Source organism: Jaculus jaculus, chromosome 13 (genome assembly GCF_020740685.1).
Source record: "Jaculus jaculus isolate mJacJac1 chromosome 13, mJacJac1.mat.Y.cur, whole genome shotgun sequence".
NCBI lineage: Eukaryota > Metazoa > Chordata > Mammalia > Rodentia > Dipodidae > Jaculus > Jaculus jaculus.
The window spans coordinates 83,656,418-83,676,419 of NC_059114.1; the positions used below are offsets into that span (position 1 = coordinate 83,656,418).

At 37.0% G+C, this 20,002-nt stretch overlaps 1 protein-coding gene across 4 annotated transcripts in view; it reads left to right on the top strand.

Annotated features, from left to right (window-relative positions):
• The window catches only part of Cdh18 (cadherin 18), an 833,519-nt gene that overhangs the window by 234,249 nt on the left and 579,268 nt on the right, over positions 1 to 20,002 (top strand). For all 4 annotated transcript variants that reach the window (XM_045132913.1, XM_045132915.1, XM_012947493.2 and 1 more), the window contains exon 2: positions 18,317 to 18,378. The gene's annotated coding sequence lies outside the window, so the exon portion shown is untranslated. The remainder of the gene's footprint in view (positions 1 to 18,316; positions 18,379 to 20,002) is intronic.

A 20,002-nucleotide genomic window follows, 5' to 3' on the forward strand; every position in this document is an offset into this window, starting at 1 on the left:
TTTTTTTTTTTTCCCCAAAAGTTCTTCTTGGTTGGGTGATTTCTACCAGCAATGCGAACCTAACTGCAACATTAAAGTGGTACAGAGGAGTGGGATTGTGCTAGACACCTGACTATGTGGCTTTCGCCTTTGGGGGGCTAATTTTCAAAAGCAATGTAGAAAGATTTAAAACCTTGGCTCGAGAGATACCTTGCAATGCTGTAAGTACAGCTTGATGGACTATTCTGGTCAGAGTTGGAAGGCCTGGGTGCAGTAAGAACCATGGACTGTGAGGTTTGGCTTATGAGGGTGAGAAAGAGATTTGACTGGGCTGGGCTGGCAGTTTGAGAGGCTTGCTATTATGCCAGTGTCTGAGAAATTTTGCAGGGTTTCTTTGCTGAGAAATGAACTGGTATGGGCAGAGTGATATGGCACAAAATAAAAAATCTTTGGGTGAACTTCTGCCCATTCAGCTGCAATTGGGAGATTAAAACCATTGAGATTGAGCCAGTTGACCTGCACTGGAGCAACAGGAAAAATATAGACTGTTTTAAAGGGGCCTGAATGCTCAAGGAGTGTTCTGTTCTTCAAAGTCTGCTTTATTCACCTCTGGATTAACAAATTGGCACCCTACCTGGTATTGTGGAGTATAAAAAATACAGGAAAGATAGGGTCATTGAGTTTGCAACACAGTCTTGTGTTTTTGAAATGGCCATGGGCAGTATGAAGCAGGTTTGCTGGATTCCTTCATGGGGACCCCATGGGGCCATGAGGATGAACGGTGGGTTGCAGTGGAGACCCAGTGGACATGCCAGGACCATGAGATGACTGCTAATTAAAGCTGCCGGCCTCCAGTGAAGTTTTCCAGGACTGTGAGTAGCCTAGCTGTAGGGGTGGAATTAGAATGTCAGAGACTTGTTGCTGGTTAGAATTATCGAGCTTAGCGATTTGTCACTGGCTATTGTTGTTGAACTTGAAGCCACAGAGTTTGATGTTTGCCTTGGTTGTTTTAAATCTTGTATTGGTTTAATATTTTTGTTATGTCAATGTAATCTTTTGCAGTGTGAATATTTATTCTGTGCCACTATGTTTTTTGGCGGGGGGGGGGGTGGTATTATGGCTCAGTTAAAATATCTTGGACTGTGGCAATGTATTAACATCACTGGAATTGATAAAACTGTGGGGACTTTTAAAGTTGGACTGAATACCTTGTATTTTACATCACTTATGGATATCAATTTTGGGGGTCCAGGAGCAGAGTGTTTTGGTTTAATTCAGGTGCCCCCATAAACTTAGGTGTTCTGAAGGCTAGGTTACCAGCTGATAGAGATTTGGGATTGGCTTCTCCTGGAGGAAATGTATTGTTAGAGAAAGACTTATGGGTGTTACAGCCAGTTTCCTGATGCCAGTGTTTGGTACACTCTCCTGTTTGCTTTGGTCCACCTTATGCTGGCCAGGAGGTGATGTCCACCCTCTTCCCTCTCCTTGCTTGTGCCTATAAGCCAAAATAAACCTCTGTTTTCCCACAAGCTGCTCTTGGTTGGTTATTTCTACCAGCAGTGTAAACCTGACTACAACAGGGACATTTGATTAGAACCACAACAAATGTTTTTCTTTTTTAAATGTGGAATATATATAATTCTGTGTACATATACATACATATATATTTGTGTATATATATATATATATATATATATATATATATATATATGCACACACATACATATGATGAATGCACTATCTATGGAGCCCTCTCTTTATTGTCAGGCTTATATTAAAGACTAAGACTCTGTATCTGATCTGTTGTGTCTTTTTAATTTACTATTATTATTATGACAGTTATAAACCTTGGAATATTTAAAGCAGGAATATTATATGCATTATACAAGTTAAAAATAAAAATCTGAGATTCACAACATGATTTTGATAAGGCTTTATAAGAGTGTATCAAATATAAACATATATATATATATATATATATATATATATATATACACACACACATAAATGTATATGTCATATGTGTGACACTGAAGTAGAAAGGGAACTTTGTGCTAAGAAGAATGAAGCCTGAGTGGTGAAGAAGACAGCAATTGAGGGAGATGGCACATGAGTGTAATACAATGAAAATACCTGTACGAAAATGTCATACAGAAACCTATTACTTTGTATGTTATATTAAAAATTAATGGAAATTTGACCATGTATTTTGTTGAGCATCTCTCAATGGTCACAATTATATCATAACATTTTTTAAAAAAAGATTTTGCTTTTTATTTATTTATTTAAGAGAGAGCTATGAAAGCATGGCTATGTTGATGCTGTACCTATTGTTAAGAAGCCTCAGCATTGCCACTGCCGCCTGGTGTACTTGGATGTCTGAAGCACAAAACATAGGGAGGTGACCTCACAGGTCTGAGGAACAATGTGTCTGTCCACTGATGAGAGTGTCACCCTGACTGACAGCGCTTCTGTCTGCAAATCACAGCATTTGGTAGATGACCTTATCAAATTTGAGTATTAGTTCTGATTTGCTACTAATGCCATGTCTCTGAGAAGAGGGTTACCACATCTTCATTGCCTGGGACTCATCTGCACTGAATGATCATTCGTAACGTGGAAGTAAACATTCTTTTACATTTTTAATGACTACTTATTCTGTAGTACAGACATTATTATAAATTTACTACTGTTCTATGCTGCTGAATCAAGAATGCCAAAAGAAGATAAATAACACCAAGGGTGGGGGGGGGGACAAAACAAAATAAAACAAAACAAAAAAAAACCTTAGCTGGACTCTAACCTTAGCTGGACTCATGCTCTGAAAACTTGAAGGCTGAGAACTTTGACCTAATATAGGAATCAAGAGAAGAACACTTGTTATATGCCTAAAGTGCAAATAAATATCAGGTATTATATCAAATGTCAGAATTCAAGAGAAAAAAACTATAAATGAATTAAAATATTATTAGGAAGTGAAAATAGGTCTAGAAATATGGAGAAACGTTTATTTTTAAGTGTTAAGAACAAAAAAATATATATAACATCTCTCCCAAATGGGCATGGCGGGGCATGCCTTTAATCCTAGCACTCGAGACACTGAAGTAAGAGGATTGCCATGAGTTACCACCCACCCTGAGACTGCATAGCGAATCTCAGGTCAGCCTGCGCTAGAGTGAGATATGATCTCACATAAACAAAAGAAAACATTATGTGTGTATGTGTGTGTGTGACAGTTCACATAATTTGAGTCTGCTAAAATAGATCCACACTACTAGTTTTATATATATATATATATATATATATATATATATATATATATATATATATATATATATGTATACTGTTTGTGTGTGTTTGATGTGTGATATGTGTGGTGTTTATGCATGTACATGGCAAACTTGCATGTGTTTCTATATGTCTGTGCTCAATCTTCTTGTACTTACAAATAACACTCGCCTAGCAAGAAACTGCAGCATAGAATATATGAAGAACTTCTCTATATTAGCAGGAGAAAATAGCTGATTTAATTTGGGCAATGTAGGAGATATTTATCAGTATTGGCAAATGGCCATACTGATGGGTGACAGACACATAAAGCAGGCCTAAAATAACTAATCATCAGAGAAATGAAACTTAAAACTATGACATCATCTGAGGGTAGTAAGAATGATTAAATATAACAAGTGTTCTTGAGGATGTGGAGGAAGGGGTCCTTGTGTACTATAAGTGGGACTATTCGTGCCAATATTAAAGAAAACGTTGCAGTCATTTCTCAGAATGTTAAAAGTACATATACCATGTGATTCAGAAATCTCATGCCTCAACATATATCCAAAATGGAGTCACTGTGCTTATGGAGGGTAAATCTGCAGCCATGTTCACTACGGCACAATTCACAGTGCCCAAGGACTGGATGCCAACAAAGTGTCCATCAATTAGTGAATGAATAAAGTAAATAGTAGGATACACTTCCATGATGAAAAACTACCCACACCAAACAAAGAATAAAATATTTTCCCTTATGGTGGCATGGATGCAACTGGATACCGTGATGCGAAGCGACATGTGCTGGGCATAGGAAAATGGATGTCGCATGATTTCACTCGTAGGTGAAACATTTGAAAAGTAGATCCCATAAAACGTGCAAGTACGTTGACTTATGTTAGAGCCAGGAAGCAGGACTTGGAAGAGAGGTATATGAAGAGAGACCAAGTTGAAGTTAGAATTAAATAGCTTTAATGTACTAAGGCACTGTATAGTGAAAGGCAAAGTGGACTATATGCTTCAAAAAGCTAGAAGAAAATATTTTGAGTGTTTTCTTCATAATGTAGTTATAAATATTAGTGGAGATAAATACATTTGTACTGATTGCTCAATACATGTAACAAAACATCTCACAAACCCCACTGATATGAAAAATATCATCTTTGTATCCATTAATAAATAAAATTTAAAGACACCATTGACATTTTAATTTATTATGGCAATAAATAATCTCTTAAAATAAAATTATGTTTGCCAGGGCTGGCAAGATGGCTTTGCAGTTAAGGCATTTGCCTACACAGCCTAAGGACATGGGTGTGCTTCCCCAGGACCCACATAAGCCAGACACAAAAGGTGGCACAGTTCATTTGCAGTGGCTAGAGGCCCTGGTACACCCATTATATCTCTCTCAAATAAATGAATGAACAAAATATTTTAAAAATATACTTCCCTTCCCACTACTGTTTACTTGGTTGGCTTCTGTTTCTTTAGATTCTTTTTTCTTGATACAGAGGTCAGGGCTTACCTATGCATATCCCATGAAATTAAACTTGAGTTAGGTTAGATGTAACCTGAGCAACAAATGGTCCGATCATGCAAAAACTGTTTAAAAAAATGGATCAGTGCTCATTTTTTTACATCATTTGTTCCATTTATTTGTATTTTTTGCTCTGAAATTAGGAAGGAAGTATGTTATGAAGTGGTTTGATGGCAAATAAAACTGTTTCCCAATGTTTCTAAGTGACACATTCATTCTCATAGATGTGCTCAAATCCTCATAAATGATTTCTGTTACATTCAAAGGCTTCAGTTGTCTGAGAAGATGTAGCGTCCTGAGATCCTGCCTGTGAATTGCTAACAGTTCATTCTTCTTACATTGCAAAGTGCATTCATAGAGGAATGGAATTTATGCCTCTGCTCTCCATGTAAGATGCATGGCGTCTTATCCACAGTGACACAAAAAATATGATCCCAGAATATCTGCAGTATATTTTGCTGAGTGTTAACAGCAGGTTCAGATGGGTTTCATTTCTGACCTTGTAAAATGCCTTTTTGCTTATGGCATGCTTTGTACATCAAATATACAAACTGCTACGAAAGCTTCAACTGTTTACACATGAATAAATTCCAGGAAATTAATGTTGTTCAGGTCAGTTTCACCAATATCATTTTTCTTCCTTTATTCCATGACATAAATGCATGATATATATTATTAATTTTAATGTGATGCCAAGAAGTCAACTCACTGATTTATTTCAGGTAATGCATCTTGGTATGTAGTGCTAAGAAAAAAAAAATCAAAATCTTAAATCAACTGATGCTTCCATATAGATTTATAGCATGTTGTTTCTATTATTATTAACACAATTATATGTACATGTGTGTGCATGTGCCTATGTGAGATGAGAATTGAGTAAGTTAAACATTATAAATTCCTGCACAATATGGAAACTGTGAGTTTTAAATCTGGCATTCTATTTGATACATTTGCAGTACTTAACTTCAAAATATAGGATTAGAAATATGCTAAAAACAGTTTATTTTAAATCTTACTATTAATTAAAATAATGATGTATTAGAATCATGTGTGTGTTTGTGTGTGTGTGTGTGTGTAAATAACATTATCTTCTTCAATTCAAATCTAAGTTTTACAGTTTTATATATACCTAGCATTATAAAGCTATTGTCTTAGAAATTGTAGTCAATTTTGACTTGTGATTTTATATTATGTGATCAATTTAAACAATGTTGGATTGATTCTAATATGAGGTAAAAGGTGAAATTGTTTTTTTTTTTATTTTTAAGCATTCTTTTATAATAAGGCCAATGAAATTATATGTAAATATAAAAAAGTACTTGTCATTGTACAACTTTACTGACTACAGATACCAGACAATTTAGAAGTAGAATCACAGTTCAGACATTATGAATCCAAGATAATTTTTCCAAGAGGAAAACTGGGTGAAAATGGTTCATATTGACCTGAAATAGATGGGATTTTGTTCATTTAATTTCGTAATTAACCCATTCAGTATAAAAGGAGTAAAAAAAAAAAATTAAAGTACTCATTTCCTCAATTGTAGAAACTAGAAAGGATTTAAAATGTGAAATGGGGCTGGGGACATGGCTTAGTGGTTATAGCACTTGTCTGTGAAGTCTAAGTCCAGGTTCCCACGTAAGCCAGATGCACACAGTGAGTGGCACATACATCTGGAGTTCATTTGCACTGTGGTTGGAAGAGCTGAGGTCCTGTGTGGGTGGGGGTACCGGCCTTGGCCCGTGCGCAGCGGCGCCTGTGTGCCTTTGCCTGCAGATAGTGCAGGAGCATCCTGAGCCTCGGACTGTGGCTGGGACGGCTGCCTGGGGGAGATGAGGGGATCTGCGGGCTCGTTTGCAGTGGCTAGAGGCCCTGGCGTGACGATTCTCTCTCTCTTTCTCTCTCTCTCTCTCTCTCTCTCTCTCTCTCTCTCTCTCTCTCAAGTAACTGAAAAATAAAATGAGAAAAAAATGTGCAATGGTATTTCTGATAGCATTTCAGGGGTGTTCCGTGTTGTGGTGTGCTATAGCATCTGTTCAGGTGACCACACATTATTATAGGGGTTAGATCATAGACTTAGCAGTCGTTCATGGAGACTTTCACGAAAGAAACCCCGTGCTAGCTAATCTGCGAAGGGACCTACATCTCCCAATCCCAGGGTGGCCATTCACTGGTGTTCCATAAGAAATGAAACAGATCTGCTTAATACAAGATACGTTCCCAAAAGGTTGATTTATAACTTCACTTTGAGTATTTGTTCAACATGGAATCCCCAAGAGGTCAAGTACAAATCACCCCAATGGATAACTTACTCAAATGGTGTGCTTAGTTTTCCATATAAGAATTCAGTCAGAGGACTTACCAGACGTTTGTTTCTCATTATTATCATTGATAAAGCTATACACATGAAGATTTCTCCAAATTCCCTTCCCAGTGGCCTCTTGGCTGAGTCGCGACCATGTTTTGTATGCATCTTGATCACATTTTGCTGTATGTGTATCCATTCCTGCTGACCCCTTCCCTTCTTTAAGGTCACTAGACCTATTGTATTAGCAACTTGTCAGTCTGAATTGAAAGTCAAAACTTCAACTAGGCATGCCGCCCAAGAAACTTGACAGTAATTCTATATCATCAAGTATTCAACTTAATTTAATTTATATTCTAAATTTCACATTTTCCCTCAAAAATATTTTAGCTTTTTAATTAAATCAAACCACAACCTATGTTGAAAGTGTTGTTAGCTGATTAGTATATTGTTTTTCATTAAATAGACTCCTTTTGTTTTTTATTTCTCATTGATATTTCTGTGTCATTAAGCATGCTATGTCAGAGACATAGACAAACATGCTTGTGTCTTTCCACAATGGCAGAATTTATTGAAGAAATAAATAATTATTAAGTAAATTAAAAAGGAGGGTGTTGGTATCAATTATCATAATTTGCCAGATATTATGACTTTCTTCGACAGCTCTGATCCAAACACAGCATTTTTATTCCAATTTTAATTACTAATATGAAATCACTCATTATTTGTCATACAGCAAAGACATTTAATTTTTTTGTTTATTTTAATTTATTTATTTGAGAGCGACAGACACAGAGAGAAAGACAGATAGAGAGAGAGAGAGGAGAGTGGGCGTGCAAGGGCCTCCAGCCACTGCAAACAAACTCCAGATGCGTGTGCCCCCTTGTGCATCTGGCTAACGTGGGTCCTGGAGAATTGAGCCTTGAACTGGGGTCCTTAGGCTTCCCAGGCAAGTACTTAACTGCTAAGCCATCTCTCCAGCCCAGCAAATATATTTACATAAGTGTAAACATTCATATTTGCATTTCACAGAATGGCTACAAAGGATTTAAAATGACAGAGTTTCAGCCGGGCATGGTGGCACATGCCTTTAATCCCAGTACTCGGGAGGCAGAGGTAGGAGGACTATTGTGAGTTCAAGGCCACCCTGAGACTCCATAGTGAATTCCTGGTGAGCCTGAGCTAGAGCGAGACCATACCTCGAAAAAACAAAACAAACAAACAAACAAAAAAAGAAAATCAGAGTTTCAAAGAGGCCTGAGGAACTGGGACTGGGAAACTAGCTGTCTGTATTGATCCCATCACCTGCTGCAGGACAGTCTATCCGAATGGTTATTGCTGAGATGCAAAAGTGAGGCAAAGTGAAGGGCAGGACTCGGGCCAGAAGAGCGAGCAGACTTGCATGGATGGAAGGAAGGTCCACACGGGAAAGCAGTAGACCTGGCAGAGAGCAACCCAGAGCAATGGGGCATCCCTTGAAGCACACACTGGGTGGTGAGGCGACAGTGTCAAGTATCCGCTTTTTTATGAGGCCCAGGTGAGAGCGTTGTGCCCTGTCCTCAGTTGGATGCCTCCATGGGTTCTTGGGTCTGGTTTCCCTGACAGGATCATCCCCTGTCTGTCTATTCCGTCAGTCTCAATTCTCCTGATATTTTTATGGCACGGGAATCTTTCTCCTCCCAAGAATGTGCCACTTGTCACTGTGAGCCTCGTAGGTGATGCCTAACAGAAATCACTGCCCTTCCCCCTCAAAATGATGTCAAAGCTGCCTGTAAATGTGGTGGCTTCGGGAAAGGCCCACTCGGAAAGCCCCTCTCTTCCACAAGATACAGTGTAACTTAGCGCAGGGCACAGCCTATTTGAAGCACTCTACACATGTACCAGCCTTGATGTTGCTTTGAGAAGTCAAGGTCGCTGTCTTACCATGGGGCTCGCATCTGAGTGTGTCTGCTGTTTCCTCATCATCACATTCACGTTTCATATTTGGGAAGACACACTTTATGAGTGTCATGTGGCACTTTCTGCATGCGTATTCCTACAGTGGCTGAATTCTTACCATTCTAAAATTCTGTGCATTTTCTTTAAACCACTATAGACAAATAACAACTCCTCATGTACTAGTAGATCATGAATATTCCCCAATTATATATCTGACATCTAGACCTTGATTTACACACTTGGATATTCATTTATCTAATCCTCTCCACCTACATGTTTATCAATTAAAACTCAGCCTGTTCAAAAGTTAACATATTGTTTTCCTCCCAATTTAAAACATGTGGCATATTTTGCAATGTCACTCTTTATTAATGAGATTATTATGAATTACATAGCACAGTCTGTGAAAAACAGGAACAAGCAGCTTTCAGCTCATACCACACTGCACTGATGTGCTTAATCTTGGTTTTAGTTTAAATGCGGCTCAGCCATTTATCCCTCTCGTCCTTTATACTGTGTCCATTTGTAACGTAGCTTACTTCCTGAATTATTGCACTACTCCAGCTCATTTTCCTATTTCATTTTTTATTATTTTAAACTCCAGTGTAACAGAAATAAAATGTTAGAGATGCCAAATGTGGCTTGTCATTTAGAGGTACAAATTGTCCTTACTTTATTATAGTCAGGGATCTCTGGTGAAAGGAATCAATAGGATCAATGAACGAATGGATGAACTAGAATGTATATAGATAAATTAATTTTCAGGTACATCTTGAAATATTCCTTCATTTTCTCATTATTAATATTGTCAGGAAATCATCAGTAGGTGGACATCCCAACACATTTCACCCACAGTGAATAGGAAAATTTAGATTCAGTCTAAGGAGTACCTCATCTCACAACCACTCTGAGCTACAGAATAGTTTTAGCTTGTCAAAGAACACTCACTCCATTTTACTCTAAAGATGAACATTTTAGTAAAATATACTTGGAAATTAAAAATATAGTGCTCGATTTATTATGTGTGTTTTTTTTATTTTTTGTTATTTTTATTTATTTATTTGAGAGAGGCAGATAGAGAGAGAGAGAGAGAATGGGCGTGCCAGGGCCTCTAGCCACTGCAAACGAATTCCAGATGTGTACACCCCCTTGTGCATCTGGCTAACGTGGGTCCTGGGGAATTGAGCCTCGAACCGGGGTTCTTAAGCTTCACAGGCCAGTGCTTAACCACTAAGCCATCTCTCCAGCCCATGTGTGTAATTTTTAAAAAAAAAAATCATTAAACTTTATTAACTAGATAGTAATGCAAACAATTTGAGATACTTAATGATTGAATTTTGTGGAAAATGGGAAACCTCACTCATGTATGAAAGACAATTTAAATTATGTTTCAAATAATGATTTTTGTTACTTCACCAAAATTCAAAAATTGGTAACAGTATTTGCGAAGATTGTTTACAACAGATTAGGACATTATTGAACTTATAATATTCAGCTAATTAAAATCCATAATTCAAAAAAATCCATAATTCATATACTTTGAATACTATTGCTCAAAGGACTATTATTATAATAACTTTCATTGGTTATATGAAATATATATATTTATTGTGGTACATGTAATCTAAATATTTCCACATGTAGTTACACAGTCTCAATACCTTAGCTTTTATGCAAATATATTATGTGAATGAACAACATAGCTGAGTTAAACACACAACTTAAGCTGGGATTTTTAATGAACAATTTCAAACCTGACATAATTACCAAATGTAGGCTATCAGTTATCTTCGCTCTTTCAAACTTTAGAAAGCACATTGAAGGGGCCTGTCCTCGTTACTGCTCTGTGGGCCCTGCATGCAGAGGCTACTAAATCACTGTCATTTAACAGCATAATTAGCACATCTCATAAGCTAATTAAGATAATGACCATTCTTTCCCAACTTATGGTTTCCCCTTTATCACTGTTTAACAACAATGTCATGGCAGGGTAATAACAAAATTGGCTTACAACTGACCCTGACTATAATGAATGAACACACCTTGTCCCAGGGAGCAGAAGATTATTTATTCATTGCATTCCAAATTATATTATATAGTGATGTGGTATTGCTAATGACTCTCCAGTGCGAGTCAACCCCAAAGTTCTATGTTATTCCTACATTGAATATAGAAGACAAATGACCAAGAGAATGACTATCTTTTGTAGTGATCTTTACAGACAATTCCAAACTAGTTTCTACATTCTAATTGATATATTAATGTGAGAATGATAATTATTTTACAGCCAGTGCAAAACAGATCATAAGGACCTTTCTTAAGTAGCGTGTTTCAGATGTCTTGTTTCATATTACTAAATTTCACTTTCCCTTTTGTAAATGTCATAGCAAAAGTGCTACTGATAATTGCTAACTTTCACAAAATGATAGTAAAAAAGGGAAAATATTAGAGATAACTGAAATGTGCATTTACATCAATTATATTGATAAATTGGAAGTATATTGATTCCAGTATCATTTTAAGTTGAGCTTGCTAAGTATCAGTTGCTTTGTGAATAAGAACCATTTTTTACTGGATTAAACTGGCATAGATTTGTTTAATTGTAGTTTCTAGGCTTGTGGCTCTGTACAGTTTCATTCTAGGAGGCAGTTTTCTTCTCTGTATTTTCAAAATGAAGTTACTCATATTATTACTCATGGTAACTTTCCTTCTGCTTCTGTGTATGATCTTGAGTTTCTAACCAAACTGTGGTCATGATCACACAAACATTTTGGTTGAAGACGAACCACATAAAAGATAATAGTGCCATACAAGGGTATGGAGTGTTCCTGCTAGGAACACTGAGGCCAGAACGCCATCACAGAGCAAGGCATTGCTCATGTCTGTGTGTGGAAACACTGTAGCACACAAACCTTCTGTGATGTCAGTTACATAGAAGGTTAACCCACAATTATGTCCATGATGGCAATGCGGTAACTAATTATGTTATTAAATCAGGTACTTAAACCAACCATTCATTAATTATTTCTGGCTACTCTTCTACTTGTGAAAACAAGCTTAATATTAAGAATCATTCTATATTCCATGGGCAGCATCCAAATGAATCTTATCCACACTACATTTTATAATGGCACAATTACATTAATCTCTTTTGTGCTTGATTTCATTTTTTATTTTGGGGGAGGGGTTCAAGATAATGTCTCACTCTAGCCCAGGCTGACCTGGAATTCACTATGTAGTCTCAGGGTGGCATTGAACTCAGAGCAATCCTCCTACGTCTGTCTCCTGAGTGCTGGGATTAAGGGTGTGCACCATCATGACTGGCTTTGTGCTTGATTTTATTGTGAGTTGTTTCCTTCATCATGGTCCTCGGTCCTAGGTCCTTTAACAATGCATAGCTTCAGCATCTTCTCAAAGCCATTAGAGAATGTACCTCCTATGAAGGAATTTTACACAGTAGAATCTCAGACTTACTATCCTCTCGTATGATTAGGATCTATCCACCCAACCTCAAGGGACCATGATTATACAGAACCTCTACAGCAGTGGGCAGTAGTCAGCTAGCCTCTATTCCACAATTATTTAAGTCCCTCTGAAAGGCAAATTATATTCAACCCATCTCAGGTACATAGTGGCACTCACATTATTATTACATCAGCTCAAGTCCGTGATTTCATACAAATCATTGTCTTGAACTCTAACATCTAACCAAAGCTCAAGGACAGATAGAAAGTCCTCAGTCAATCACTGCAATCCTAGTGCTGATATAAATGTCAAATGCAATTCCTTAATGTGAGCTCAAGGGCCTTGATCCTCCGCAGTAAGCCTGAAGTGATGAAAGAAGTGCACCAGTAGTCACCACTTTGCAATCCTTTAAGCATTAAGAGAGTTTAAACTTTATTTTATATATCATACTGACGATGTTGAGCATATATTCATGTTGATAATAATGCTAATCAAACACCCCAGTCAGAATTTAGGCATTTCCGTTGAAAATAATTCAAAGTCACTAACAACAGTGCCACTGGCGGCTTTTCCCCTGCGGCAGTGTGAACACATTTCTTCTCTCCAGACGGGGCACAGAGGGCACAGACAACAGATCTAAGGACGATTATACTGAAACTAGTTTTGGTGAACCATTGAGTTTATTTGTTTACTTACAAAGTAGGGTGAGGGGATGTGACAGGAGCAATGGGGGATTTAAAAGCATCTGTATCACCAAAGAGCTCGCCCCAGCAAAAGTCATGACTCGTGAAAGCTGCATCTGGAGTGCTCCTCTACTTGGAGAGTCTCAGGAACTTGTACTTGCAGGCAGCTAAATCAGAGATGGCACCATGTAAAGGAAGCTCAACTAGACAGTCTCATCCCCAAGTAGATGTTTCCCCTTTACATAGTCCTGGGGTGGCACCTTGCAACCCTTTCCCCAACTTGTTGACTTCCTGAGGATCTGGAACTTTCTTCCTGCCCTCACCCAGGAAGGATTGTTTCAGTTCGTATTGAACATATCCTTGGGGAGTTGTGGTGTGACCCTGAAGCTTTAGAGCTCCCAGACTTGACTTCTTGAATCAGAGCCTTCAAGAGAGGTTATTCTAATTCAGAGGAATCTGCTAGATGACTGGGAATACCACGATTTATTCATGGGTGTACTCAGTATGCTTTTATTAATTCTATATGTTAGTATAAGTATTAATTTAGGTATTAATTCACATTGAAACATTGAAAATAGTATGTGCACATTTAACATGGCAAATATGATCTTCTATATGGATTATTTGGACTGCTTTCCTTTTAAATTGTTATTAGAGGGATGATTAAGCCATTGAAGTTTAGTGAATAATTGTTGGCATAATAGAAGCCAAAAGAGTTGATGGAAAGATAGTTGTTGGATACACCATTGTTTCCCAAAAGGAAATAATAAGGTTGGACGAAGTATTTCTATCAACTGACATCTTAAAGTAGATTTTTTTTTAATTTTTATTTTTGTACTGGTAATCTAACTGAGAAATGATAATCCCATTTAAATTAAATTCTTACTTTGAATTTCTCTGATTCTTATAAGCACTATTAAAAGATGTAGCATTATTGTATTACCATGTGGCCACTCATTTTCCCAGAGAACTAGAAGAGAGTTTAGATTTTGTGAATATATAATAAGACTTGTAGATGGAAGAATGCATTGAAATTGAGTGGGATTCAGCATAAACTGAAGAGTTTCAAACAGTGACCTATATAATAAATGAGAATACATATTTTTGAAACTGCGTATGTATCTTCTGGCATATTCCTTTTCTACTTAGGAGTTGCATTATTACTATTCCTAGAACACAGAGATACAAATGAACACTGCTGAAATTTTCTTTCAAGTAATTGCTGCTTTTTAAAACATTAGGCCCCTAGAAAATGCTGAAGTAGAGATGAGATAGTGTGACCCAAATTGAAAGTAAGCTGACAATGTAATTCAAAGATGAGAGTTTTGTTTCAGTACCATGTACCATTGTTTCAAATCCCAATGCCACCAAAACAACCATGTTTTTAATTTTATTTCAGAGAGATAGAGACAGAAACAGAGAGAGAATTGGCACTCTGGGGCCTCAGCCACAGCTATCAAACTCCAGATGCTTCTAACACCTAGTGGTCATGTGCACCCTTGCACTTGTCTCCCCTTTGTGCATCTGGCTATCATGGGATCTGGAGAGTCCAGCATAGGTCCTTAGGCTTCACCAGCAAGCAACTTGATCACTAAACCATCTCTCCAGCACAATGACCATTTTTTTTTTTAATTAGAGTGAAAATTAAATATGTTCCTAATGCAGGATTTTTGTGTTTAGAGAGGAATTATGCTTCCTGCTCATGAACCCCAACTTTTGGGTCCTAATCTGATTTAGCAAAAATTTGAAAAAAATCCACTCTGTGTGTGGGGGGTGAATTATGAACTATGAAGTTTATTACAGGGATAATTAGGGATAATTAGAATCCAAGGGGGAGCCATGCCAAAAGGCTTTATTTGGCAGAGAATCAACATCTTTACATGACTGGAAAGGGATAGGAACAATGGAGAAAATAACTTTCATAGAGACATCTCCTGGAAAAAAAAAAAAAAAAAAACAGCAAAATCCAAACCTCTATAGAAGGCACATAGACCCACACATGTAAGGCAGAAAATGAGAGCCCAGACAAAAGCATATGTGCGTGCGCACACACGCACACGCACACATACACACACACACAGACACACACACACACAACAAAGCATGAAGTAACAAGCCCTTCCCCTTCATATACGAGGGCAGAAAAATCTCAGAGACTGGATAGTGACGGGCTCAGAGCTTAGAGAAAAAGCATACACTTAACAAAGCTACACAGCACCCAAAAAGAAGACAAGAAGAAATTCTTCCCCATTCCCAGCTGGGAAGCAGCAAGAGGCAAGAGCTTACCAAGGCAAGGACCTATAGAGACAAGTGACAGAAAAATGAATATCAGAGATAGAGAGAAGAGAGCAGAAGAGAGAAGACAGTCAGATATCTAATCAGGATGAGCATTCCCATCCAACTCAGGTGTGTAAGGGAGAGACCTGATTGTTTGGCTGCTCAAGTATGCTTAGCTGGGGAAGGCACAGGATGTTGCTGGCAAGAAAGGTTGCTTTTAGCCATCTTGGATGAGACTGGATCAGTCACAGTCCTGCCAAGGCAGACAAGGTGGCCACTCCTTGCCCTAGTTGTGCCTGCCTTTGTCCCTGGCTGAGTGCCTATAAAAAAAAAAGCTCGCATTTTCTACTTTTCCCTATCTCAAGAAGGAAAAATGTACTACAAATTGTACAGCAACTCATTGTATTAAATGGGTTTGGGGACTGGAGATATACTTATCGGTTAAGGGCCTTTCCACTCAAACATGCCAACGAGAGTTCATTCTTCTCCAGGGCACACCAAAGCCAGGTGCAAATTGACTTGCATGTCTGTGATTCCAAAACGTCTATGGCAAGGGGCCATGGAGCCAGGAGAATCTGGAAGGCTGAGGGCCAGTTATTCCGGCTCACTAGTAGAAATACTGGAAGATAGACTCCGTTTCTCAGAAGACAGAAGGAGAGCATGGAGAGCTTGAAGTTGTCCTTTGACCTGCATATCTGCCCTGTGGCGCCCACACACTCACAAACATATGAGCAAACCACAGACTCAAATAAATGAAAATGTTTTTGTAAAAAGGAAACACACAAATGGGTTATTCATTAAATTTCAATGAGCATAACTAACAAAAGAAATGGATTTGCCCTTTTTTATATTCTTCACCCAGAGTGTTTTTAATATACAAAGACAGTTATACATTTATTTTCCTTTACGAAATTTAATCACTACACCAGCAGACTCTGTCTCAGTCAGAGCTGAGCTGTGCCTATGATAAGGGAGGAGAGTGTTGTTTATGGTATGCTTGCACTGGGGAAAGCCGGGATTGATCATATACTTAGTAGTTGCATTTGCACAGGACTATGTTAATATCAGCAGAAGATGTATGATATTCATAAACAGGTCAACTGTACATTCACATATGTGTTCACATTGTGTAGAATATTCAAATGCCCAATCATTAACATTATTGCTTGGGAATTATTGCTGTTCCTCACCAGAATTTCTTTGTACATGTTTGCAGTGTGTACTTAACATGTTAGCAACAAATGCCGCTAGTTCCTTTGACCTCCGGAAATTGAACTTGCGAACCAATCACGTGGGATTCTCCTTCCTTCTTGTAGGGAGGCATCATAGGATAGTCTGTAGGAGTGGACGGAGGGTCTTCAAACTTCTGACCAGTGCGTTCTCAGGTAGACTGAGGTTCTGTGCTTTTCTCATAGATAGTAATAGGCAGATATCAAATTAACACAAACTTCTTCCTGTGCAGTGTGTTTGCAGAATATCCTAACCACATTTCCTACTTTTCCTAACTAAAGGATTGCATTCTTACTCCACTTAGCTCAGAGGACTCAGTCATTCATTTTCAGTTCATTGATCAACACTTTACACTCAGGATGCTTTTGCACATTACTTTCTGTAAGCTCCATTGGTTACAGCTGGATGCCTTTGCTATCTATTTTGACATTTCTCTTGGGAAGAATGGCCATACTTCAATATCCCTCTCAGTCTTCATTTCTTTTTTTGAATACATACAATAACCTTATATGCAATAGATATTTTCATAGGTGGGCACTACGTCGTCTTCCTCATCACTCTTAACTCACAAAACTTAGTTATCATGAGTGAAGTGACGCCTCTCAGTACTGGCTTCAGTTCTTGTGCTTCAGGCCCCTGATGCAGTATAAAACACTGGTGTCTTATGAAACACTGAGCAAGTTATATTCACTGTTCTAAACTATGTATCTCTCACAAGTTCATACCAATGCACTTATTGATTTACAATACATTTCAGTGATACATGTGTTCTAGCTAGCGTATGTTACTCTTTTTGCATTTTTTTTTATTCTGGAATTTAATATTCTATTGGCTTCAGTGGGCATAACTTGAAACTTAAAAAAAAATAAGTTTATCTGTCTGTAATAATTAACAAAATACTATTTTAAAATAGAGTACATTCACGCCATGGTAGCTGCTTTCCCCAGGTTGTAATGCTAATCATAGTAAACAGGCTCCTGCAAGATACACACCTTATCAATCTAAATCAGTTGAGATAACTTAAGTACTTCATCATCCTAAGTCAGTTGATTCAGAGAACAAAGCTAGATTGATCAAATGTGGACATTCCATGCCTTTCTGAGCACACATATTCTGTACTGTAGTTGCATTTACACCATTACTCTATTTTTTCCCATTGCCTGCTGTACTTTAAAAAATTTATGTCTATAAAAAAGCTCATTTAGCCAGGCGTGGTGGTGCACGCCTTTAATCCCAGCACTCGGGAGGCAGAGGTAGGAGGATCGCCGAGAGTTCGAAGCTACCCTGAGAATACATAGTGAATTCCAGGTCAGCCTGAGCTAGAATGAGACCCTACCTTAGAAAACCAAAAATAAAAAATAAAAATAAAAATAAAAAGCACATTTACCGCTGGAGCTACAAATGATAGAGTATTAAAAAAGACCCCATAATATTAAGTGTTTTAAATGCATTCATTATCCAATCCTAATTGTGCTTAATTCTTAACATAAAACATAATTTTCATTTAATGGGTAAATATATACATATTTAATTAAATGTATATCTATATCTATAGATATGTATAGATAGATACATAAATAGATGTTTCCAAGTTTTCTGAGGTTTTCATATTTTCTTTCTTTTCTTTTCCCTTAGGAATCAACGCAGCAATTAATAAGAAGAAAAAACAGCATCAAATATACATTGTACATTATAAGGTAAAATTTGTGTTATTCACTACATCAAACATGTTACAAGAATGTTTAAATTTCACACAGTTTCTTTTAAGTGTCTTCTATTGCTATAATGTATATGTATAAATGTGGCAGGAAACTTTCATTATCATTATAGTCACTTTAAATTTTGCCTTACTGCTGTGTGGCCTCAGTTAATCGTCAGCCAGCAAATCTAAAACTTGCTGCCAGGCAGTGTAACTGAGATTGACTTTGAACTCCTCAACTATTTCCTCATCTTCCCAGTGATTTAATTGTTTCTTATCAGCATAATTACAACACATCATAGAACCAACACTTATGAACTGAAACAAATATAAAACTGAGTCTAATTTTTAAAGCATAAATATGGATATTTTTGGATTAATCATCAATTACATTCATAAGTCTGTGTTACACCTAAGTTTAATTTAAACAAAAGTACTTAACTTTTAATAAAAATAAATTGAAATAGGTATGGATTATGAAGGAATGATTGAGAGCAACCATGTGTAGGAATGACTAACATGTCTGAAATTAAATTACTTTACATTTTAATAAGAAACTTGTTGAGATACTTTATTTCTCATCACAAAATGTGGTAAAATGTAATCATCTTGTAAAGTATACTTTATTGCACGTATTTTACACATCTCCTTATTATATTGAATCCTTATGATTTTTAAAAAATGAAAAAAAAATAAAACATCCATGCAGACGTGGTGGTGTACACCACTAATCCACATACTTATAAATTTGGGGCAGGAAGATTATTTCAAGTTCAAGGCCAGTTGGGATTACATAATGAGTTCAAGGCCAGTGAAATTCTGTCTCAAAAAAAATAAAAACAAGAAAAAAGAGACATAATATTTATATATTAAACAGATTTTGACATCCATTTTCCTACAAACTTCATAATTTCATGTTGCCATCCTACAGAAACGTCTGAAAAGAAGGAAATTGTGTAAATGTACCGCATGTTCATTATCCATTCAACTGTGAATGGACATCTACGCTGTTTCCTATTCTTAACTATTGTAAATAGAGTGGCATGAAACACTGAAGGGAATGCATCTTTGTAGTAAAGTGTGAAGTTCTTCGACTACAAACCCAGGAGTGGTATTGCTGGGTCATTTTGGAGTTCTATTTCTAGGGATTTAAAAAAAATTTTTTAGACACATACATACAGATGTCCATAATGGCTGTACAAGTTTTCACTCCCTCAGCAGTGAATAAGAGTTTGTCTTTTCTCATATTTTCATCAGCACTTGCCAGTTGTCTTGATAAAAGCAATTCTGACTGGGATAATATGTTATCTCAAAGTGGTTTGAATTTGTATTTAACTGATGGTTGGGGATATTGAACACTTTTTAAAGAACTTCTTTGTCATTTGTGTTTCTTTATTTACAAACTGTTCATTTTGTTAGCCCATGTGATTAGAAACTTTATTATTTTCAGTATTCAGTTTTTTTCAGTTAGTTTTATATCCTGGTTCTTAAAAGTTGTTTTCAAAAGTGCCACAATGAATAATATCTAAATTTCTGTTTGTCAAATAATATATTTTATATATTCTTTATTTATTCAAGAGAGAGAATGGGCATGCTAGAGCCTCTAGCCACTGCAAACAAAC